At 35.5% G+C, this 9145-nt stretch overlaps 1 pseudogene; it reads right to left on the bottom strand.

The window, feature by feature from the left end:
- Positions 1 to 6797: 6797 nt before the first annotated feature.
- Positions 6798 to 7532, bottom strand: LOC147453344 (uncharacterized; annotated as a pseudogene).
- Positions 7533 to 9145: the final 1613 nt, after the last annotated feature.

Genomic DNA, 9145 nt, shown 5'->3' with positions numbered 1-9145 from the left:
CCCGTGTTCATTCCAAGTCAAAACACATCGAGGTCGCAAATCATGTGATACGGGATATTTTGGCTAGCAAACACATTTAGCCAAAGTCCACACGGATGAGAACCTAGGGGATGCTTTGACAAAGAGCATACCCTTAAAGCGATTTTCACATTGCATAAAGATGATGGGGATAGGGTGAATTTTTGGTCATGCTTCACACTTGTATAGCTGTATACACTAACCCTTACACTAACAGTTGGCCACGTTGGCCTTCATGTGATAGATTGTTGGGTTTTAGGCCAACTGATTGGGCGTCCACCCATTGTTGTTTTCACGTTATTCTTTAATACACAAAGACTAAGGAGCTCCTCACAACATTCTTGGAGGTTTCTCTACCCACTCAGTGTGTCTTCTATCTTCTAATCTTCTCCTCCCTTGCACTCTACATGCACCGTGCATCACTTTCGCACCTAGCGCTCTCACATTATGTTGTTGCATTAAATTTATACTTATACACAAGTGAACATAAAAGTTCAAAAGATAGTTGCCTTTAGAAAAAGGACAGAGATTAGCACAAAAATGACTCGGTCTTAGCTTCATTTTTGTACATTAAAGTGAGAATGAAGTATCATTCTAGTGTATTTTATACATGAGATAGTCAAAACCTATGGTTGTAAAGTGGAAGAAGTCAAGTTCTTCAGTGTCGAAAGTCAAAAAGATCCTAAGTAAAGATAGAATTCTCACCTGCATCCATATAAAAAAGACAACAGATTCGCTAGCCTTGAATACGTATTACAGGTGTCACTGAACCAATCAGTTGTCATCCATCTCCTACGTAGAAAACTTTTAACTTAAATTTACTATCCTTTCAAAAGCATCAAATGGTGCAAAGTATTTAGGAGACAAATATCGCTTGTGCAAAAGTAAGTAAATAAACCAAAACAAGTGTATTTCCACATGTTTATATTGCGATCAAAATACCATCAACCGTTCTGATACAAATGTTTTAAAGAATCCCTTTGGTTATAAAGTATTATGATCAGAAGGCCACAACCCCATTTGCTCCAAGTGTCAAAATATCTCTTTATAATTTTATTTTATTTTAAAAAAATGTGATGTATTCTAAATATGATATACCTTTTAACATATAAACCCCAAAATATAAAGCTATATTTTTTTATGCTTTTAATGTGATCAAAACGCCACTACATCTTTTGATCCAATTGTCAAAAGATTCCTTAAATATTTCATAAAGAATTTGAAGTATTTAAAATAAGATATAATAATCCTTTCAAAAGCAAGTTTTTTTTTTAATTTTATGATTAGAAAGCCCTCACCCTGCCCCTTCTGCTCCAAGTGTTGTCCCAAAATCTTTGGAAGTATGAAGTATCCTAAAACATGAGCCAATCACACATTCAAATTTTTTTTATCAAACTAGTGTCCAGGTTGTTAACAAAATATCATGGAAAGTGAAGCTTTAAGTAGCCTAGACAGTTGCAGGCCGGTCTATTTATTTAGATTTAAAGTGCCATACAACTATAAATCTAGAAATTCTAGAAGCCCATCCGATCCAATGTGAAAAACAGTTAGAGATTTACTGTTACAAACCCAACCACAAGCCATGGTCTGCACAATCTAGTACTGAAGTAAAGTCACACCCTAGAGCTAGAGCTATCTGTAAAGTCATGGTTTTCATGTAAATCCCATACCAGATGTCAATTTCTTCAAAATAAAGTCTCGACAATTATATCAAGAATCACAGCTCAGATCATCAAAGTGAACTTTGAGCTTCATTCATAAAATAGTTGATTTTACCAATGAGGGAGTTCTCAAGCCGTACAAGCAACACCCAATAGCTTATCAAAATAAGTGAATGTTCCTCTTGTGCTTAATCTAGAGTAGAAAAACTTCCTGTAGTGCTAAAATCTCCAAAAGACAGAAGGAACCAGAATTGATTCAAAAAATTAATGCAATACACCTGAATAGTTTAAGGAACACAATAGTTTAAAACCATCACTGTTTAGAGTTTAACCGATATCTACTCAAAAATATGTAGCGTTGGCCAAGTTCTAGAGTAGACGTTACTATACACATGAGAGAATGTTCGTCAGTAATCAGGTACCATGATCCCCTTAAGACCCTAAGGGAGTAAATACTCCAAGAAGTCCTGATTTAAACCTATCATAGGTTAGAGTATTCCAAATCCCAAAGGCAACATATCTTTAGTTTCAAAGGTGGAAAATTCTCCCCACTCATTTCCATATAGAAAGTTTCTTAACCACATATATACAGGCTTAACCAATCTGAAATTAACCAAAGTAACTTAGAAAATTACAAAAAGCAACCCAATATACCGACATTCTTGTAAAGTTTATATGAAGAGAAGCTTAAGCCCAGGAGCAGTACAGATTTTTAAAATTCAGCAACAAAAGCCATAGGCAAGGAGCACATATTTCTCAATCAATCCCAAAGGCCTTCATCAGAAGATGTTTAGAACAGGAAAAAAACATGTTTCAACACAACTGGCCTTGATCAGTAGGCAACAGAGGTTCAATAAAAAACAAAACATTATTGTAGATTTGTATTAATTGGTAGAGAAATTCAAGTGTCAAATTTCTTAAACCCATAAGGCACAAACATCACAACGCAGCAAAAATAAAAAAAGACACAAATTGGCATAAATTTGAGAAGCATTGCATGTTAAAACCACAGCAAACTTATTCCAATGTGATAGTCCACAATATTCAATTAAATCAACCATTCATGGTAGAAACTAGAAACCAGGAAAAAGAAACAAAATATGTGTATTTGTATCATGAACATCCCGGCATCCACCTGAGAAGCATTGTTTTGATCTACTAACTCCATAGTTTGAAGCTTTAAGAAGGGAGACAACGCCACCCCACACACAATAGTTGCACAAAACTACTATAATCAGTAGACTACTCACTCTACTTACTTTCCCAGACACAACGCAAAATAAGGCTAAGTGAGGGGAAGATTCATCCCTCACCTCAATAAATAGCAGAAAGTGGAATCCAATCCAACCAACGTTAGGCAAAGATTCCCCCAATATTTTCCTATAAGATTAGCTCAGAATCCAAGACGGAAGCTACATAGTCTAGCTTGTTGTGTAGTATATGGCTCAAATGTGTAGAAGGGGTTTTTACTCTCTGGGGGAGTGAAATAATAAAGCACATACTTAAATAAGCTAGGGTGCACTAAATTATTTGAAAAAAAATTTAGGGGTATATTTTCACTAGAGAATCGACCCCATCCAAAGTGAGTTTAAGGGTAAGTTCCCATGTGGGCTAATTATACTCAAGAACTAATTCGATTCTCATCATCAACGTTAATATGGTGTAAAATCCCTTCGGGGGGTTACCCTAGGCTTAAGATAGGGGTAATGGTTTATGGGAGTGTACTCACTACTGTAGAATATCAACTTACCTCAGTGTGTTTCAGGACTGAGTTCCACCATATGTATATGGGGGAAATACAAGAGGGGGCCCAGCTCTACAGATTATAAGCATCAAGTGGAAGGTCTTGTAGAGGATAGGGCTAAGTCAAAAAAAGTTTTATATTGGAGTTTCTAGGTATAGGATAGCCCACACAAGAGTGTTTATTGATAAGTTCCACCCGAGTATTACAGGTGTCACCGAACCTATCAGGTATTATCCATGTCCTACTTAGAAAACTTTTTAACTTAAACCTACTATCCTTTTTAAAGCATCAAATGGTGCAAAGTATTTAGGAGACAAATATCCCTTCCAAAAGTAAGTACATTTTTCATATGTTTATATTGTGATTAGAAGGCCATCACGCCTTCTGATCCAAAGTCAAAAAGAATCCCTTTAGTTTTAAAATGTTATGATCAAAAAGCTGCCACCCCTTTTGATCAAAGTGTCAAAATATTCTTCTATTATTTCATTTTTGTTAACAAATTTTGTGATGTATTCCAAATATGATATAACTTTTTAATTCACAAACCCCAAAACATAAAGCTGTATTTTTTTATGTTTCTAATGTGATCAAAAAGCCACTACCCCTTCTAATCCAATTATCAAAAGATCCCTTAAATATTTCATAAAAAGTTGAAGTATTTGAGATAACATGTAATTATCCTTTTAGAAGCCAATTTTTTTATTAAGAAAATTTATGATGAGAAGGCCATCACCCCTTCTAATCCAAGTGTTTTTTTTTTTAAAATTGAAGTATGAACTATGTGACAATCACACAGTCAAGAAATTGTATCAAACTAGTGTCCAATTTGTTAACAAAATATCATGGAAAGTGAAGCTTTTACTTGCCCAGACAGTTGTGATCTAGTCTATTTATCCGAAATTAAAGTGCCATACAACTATAAATTAAGAAATTCTAGAAGCCCAACTTATCCAATGTGAAAAATGGTTTAAGATTTACTGTTACAAACCAAGCACAAGCCATGGTCCAGATCAAGAATCACAGTCCAAATCATTAAAGTCAACTCTGAGCTTCATTCCATAAAACAATAGATTTTACCAATGTGGGAGTTCCCAAGCCGTACGACAAGCACTCAGTAGCTTATAAAAATCTATAAAATTTCCTCTTGTGCCTAATCTAGAGTAAAAAAACTCCCAGTCGTGCTGAAACTCCAAAAGCGAGAGCAACTAGCTCCCTTTTCTTGATTATTATTCCCTATCTAGCATAGATTTGATCCAAAAAATTAGTGTAATACACCTGAATAGTTCAAGGAACACCAAAGTTCAATGTTATAGTTTAACCAATACCTACTCAAAAATACCCAGCACTAGCTAGGTTCTAGAGTAGTTGTTACTATAGTATGCACATACATGAGAGAAGGTTTGTTAGTAACCAGGTACCACAACCCCATGAAGACCCTAAGGGAGTAAATAATCCAAGAAGTCTTGATTTAAACCTATAATAGGGTAGAATATTCCAAAGCTCAAAGGCCACATATATTTAGTTTCAGAGGTGGAAAATTCCCACCACACATTTCTATTGAAAAGTTTCTTAATTGCATATATGCCAGGCTTAACCAATCCAAAATTGACCAAAGTAACTAAGAAAATTACAAAAAGCAACCCAATATACGAGCATTCTTGTAAAGTTTCTTATGAAAGATAAACTCTAGCCTAGGATCAGTACATATTTTTGAAATTTTAGCAGCAAAGGACCATAGGTAAGGAGCACATATTGCTCAATCAATCCCAAAGGTCTTCATCAGAAGATGTTCAGAACATGCCAAAACCTAGTTCAACACAGCTACCCCTTGATTGGTAGGCAATAGAGGTTCAATAAAAAACACAGTTATTGCAGATATGTACCAATTGGTAGAGAAATTCAAATGTCGTATTTCTTAAACCCATAATGCACCAACATCACAACACGGCAAAAATAAAAAAAGACATAAATCGGCATAAACCTGAGAAATCTACACAATCAAGCTTGTTGTGTAGTAGACATGTCACGAACCTGTAAAAGGGGCCTTCACGCTGGAGATGAGTGAATTAATAAAGCACACACCTGAATAATCCAGGATGCAATAACTTCTTTGAAAACCAGTTTAAGGGTACATTTTCACTAGAGAAACAACCCCATCCAAAGTGAGTTTAAGGGTAAATTTCCACATGGTTTTGATTTTGCTAAAGCTAAAGCAGCCTTTTCTTCGTTGCATCTAGCAATAGCAAAAGCAAAAGTTGAATTAATCAACATTTTTTACATCATTTTTGTTATTTCTATTAAAGATAAAATTCATAGAACGTGAGGATCAATTGTACAGCATTGTATAAAGGTAGTATTAAGAAGGCTATTGAAGGTGTCTAACTAACTTCTTATCGGGGTTTGAAAATACTTCTTGAACCTGGCTTCTCGCAGACGTATTGACGCGTTGCAGATGGTGGATAAACCATACTAGTATAGATTACATGTACAATCAAGCATTTAGAGTAACGTGCTTGGTGTTCATTGGTATCTCGACGTTGCTAGCTTTGCTTGTTGATTGCTTTTTTTTATGGCGTGGTTTTAGAAGATACTAGATACTTCAAGATTAAACATATCCCCAGCTTCTTTGCCCCCCCGGAATGCTTCTTTGTCCAAGCCTCTACTTTCTTGGAACAAAATCCATTTTCTGTTGGGATTTTCTTTTTGATATTATCAAACATAGAAATAAGATGACTATCAACGTAAACATCCACAATTAGGGATACACTTGTTTAGTTGAAGTAATGCCTAAGAAGTGGGAATCTTACATACAATTTTGTAATAGATGTGGGCTATTTTTCAACTACCCCAACTTTGCAAAAGTTTAATTAATCTCCAAGTTTGAGGTAACGTTTACATAATAGGTATTGACTCAACTTGCAGGAGCATTTAGTGATCCTCGCTGATTTACACACATGGGAGTTTAGTGTCCTATGCTGCTTGAGTTAAAACCTAGGCTAGCTATATTTTTTGCTACCATCATTGTTGGGTGCAGCACTTGACTACTTTGTCTGGTAAACGAAACGGGTAGAGACTGACAAGGTTTTTTTGCTACATGCTCACTCGAAGGGCAAAGGTAGTCAAGCTTCCTTTCCATCGATATCATCAACTCTGACTTTTACAACAAACCTAACTAGATATGCTAACAAGGAAACTGATTCAAACCACGGCTTCTGGCATGACAGACCAACACTCTAACCGACTAAGCTATTTTCCTACCCCGGTCGGAGATGGAGGATTTATTGAGCCCCCATCCTTGTTATTTGTTCTTTGAAGATGTTACGTCAATTTACGAAGTAATATGTGTTGTGGTGTGCAATATAGCCCTAGTCATTCTATTTTACTTTGCATGCACCTTTTTTTTGTTTTTGAAGCCACTGCATCAAAGATCCATACATAATTATGTAGACAAGCGTGACAGTGCTTAAATGCATACTGGCGGCTTTTTTGGTGCTTTTCCTTTTTAAAACTAGCGTAGCACGAATATTTTTTACCACAGTATTATGTCTTATTATATTCCTATTTGGAATTTTGGATGTCCTACTCCTGTGGAATGTCTTATTTATGTTTTTATGAAACTTTAGACCCTTGTTCTTGGATTTTATGCTTTTGCTTTTGTTTTCATGGAATCTACCTCTAGAAATTTGAAATTTTTTCGAGAGGTGAAACTTCTTTTTTTTTTCTTGCGGTTGCCTTTGTAAGAGGGACTTCTGAAAAGGAAATCTATGAGCCATGAGATAACTACAGCATACCCACCCTTTATTAAATTGAAAATCAACCCTTTGACCTTGTTAGAGTCACTCCAAATCTTAGTTGGTTCAATCCAAATTATTTTCTTGTTCAATCCACACGAGTTTCTTGTTGAATAGTTTTGATAAAGTAATTCTAGATTTACGTAGCTTTGGCAAAAGAAGTCTTAGTTCATAAAAAAGAAGCTCCTTTACTTCTAATTTTTCTAGGTTTGAATGTTTCATCAAAACAAAATTAGACCTTGCTTATTCAATAATTGACACCTCTGCTGTCACTTCATGTTTTCAAAGGATTACAGGAGTTTTCAGTCGTGTATTCATTCAAGATCGTATTTGATAAGCGTAACAGTTTGATTAAACCCTTGTCCCTATCAGCTAAGCTTGGCTCTTGAACCGTACATGAGACTGATGCTCTCATATGGCTCTTCCCATCATGTTATTGTCTTCTCTTTTAAGCTATGGCAAAAAGCAGGCAATTTAAACTATAGTATGATTATACTTATAATTGTAAACAAAGACAGTTTTATGATAGTGATTTGACGCGAGTTTAAATACCTTTACTTTACATATGATTTGTTTTTATTTACAATTACTAATTTATAAATTCAATAGGTCTCCATGTGGATCTTGGTGGAGAATCCTCTTTCTAAGAGCATACAACCAGGCAGACCTTCCATATTTGGAGCTTCATGGGTGTTGCCCCGTTCCCTAACCGGATGCCACAAGCATAAAAGGTTCATCCTTTGACTCAATTTTTTCCAGGTTTGTGCTTATAGTTGTGTGCTCATACTCTCGGTATGGTCTTAAGTCCAAATAATGACCAATAACATCAAAAACACATTATACACGTATAATGTCTTTTTGAGCCATTTGACATGAAACTTGCTCTAGAGGTAGCCCAACACTCAGGGGCTTCACATATATTCTCTGACTTGAGTTTGGGATTAAGTTTGTTCAAGTTGTGGCAAAAAAGGGTGTGTAGAATGTTGGTATTCTTTCTTGGTCTTTTTAAGCTCATATTTGGTCCAAATGCAATAAAATATAAGTTATGGACTTCCCCAAGGCTTTAGGAAACTTTGGGCATACACCTTTGTACCATTTGAGTCTATTCTGGGCAAAAAGACTTAAATATCAGCCTAAGGTTCTCTTTTGTGTGTACTCAAAACATATGTTCTCAAAATCAAGTTTTGATGTCAATGATTCACCAATTCACCACTTTTCTTTGTTTTGATTAGAATCTGCAACCAGATGTAAAGTTGGCTGACCAAATGGTGTGGAATCTTGTAGTCAATCTTACAGACACCTCCCAAATGGCTTAGTGATGACAACATGCAAGATATTGGCCAAATATATGATGGAGACATTATACGCATATAAAGTCTCATGTCTGAGAATTCACATCTGTTTCTACCTTAAGTTCCCCTACTTATCAGCATCATGTACATGTGTTCACGGCAAAATTTAAAGCTCAAAAGTGTCTACAAACACAAGTCTCTACTTTTTCAGTTACAACCACTCCGAGTTTTGGCTTTTGGTCTCCAATTCTATGACAAAGTTTCACACTCAAGGTGTTCCTAGGGTATAAATACTCATTTGAACACTCTAGTATAGTCAGTTTTCACAAGTTTGGTCTCTTTTCAGCCCTAGAGACTTTATACGTGTATTAAGTCTAACCTTGCAGAATTCAGATTTTTATGTGCAGGGCCCTTTCTGATGCCTTCTTATGCCCTCAGCAATCCTTATTCATGCAAAACATTTTTATGAACCTTGTTTTGCACTATTTCAACTAAGAATCACTCTCTTTTCAATATTTCAATGCAACCAATCAACTCTAGCAAATTTTCATTGATGGACAGCTCTAGATCAAGATCAGTTCATCTACCTAAAGCTACTCCTAAACATAAAAAATGGGCTTTTGCAATTGTGAGTAGATA

This window comes from Adiantum capillus-veneris, chromosome 7, assembly GCF_014529385.1.
Source record: "Adiantum capillus-veneris isolate H3 chromosome 7, ASM1452938v2, whole genome shotgun sequence".
Classification (NCBI taxonomy): domain Eukaryota; kingdom Viridiplantae; phylum Streptophyta; class Polypodiopsida; order Polypodiales; family Pteridaceae; genus Adiantum; species Adiantum capillus-veneris.
The sequence above is the reverse complement of the archived record's forward strand: the minus strand, read 5'-3'. Positions and strand labels throughout refer to the sequence as shown.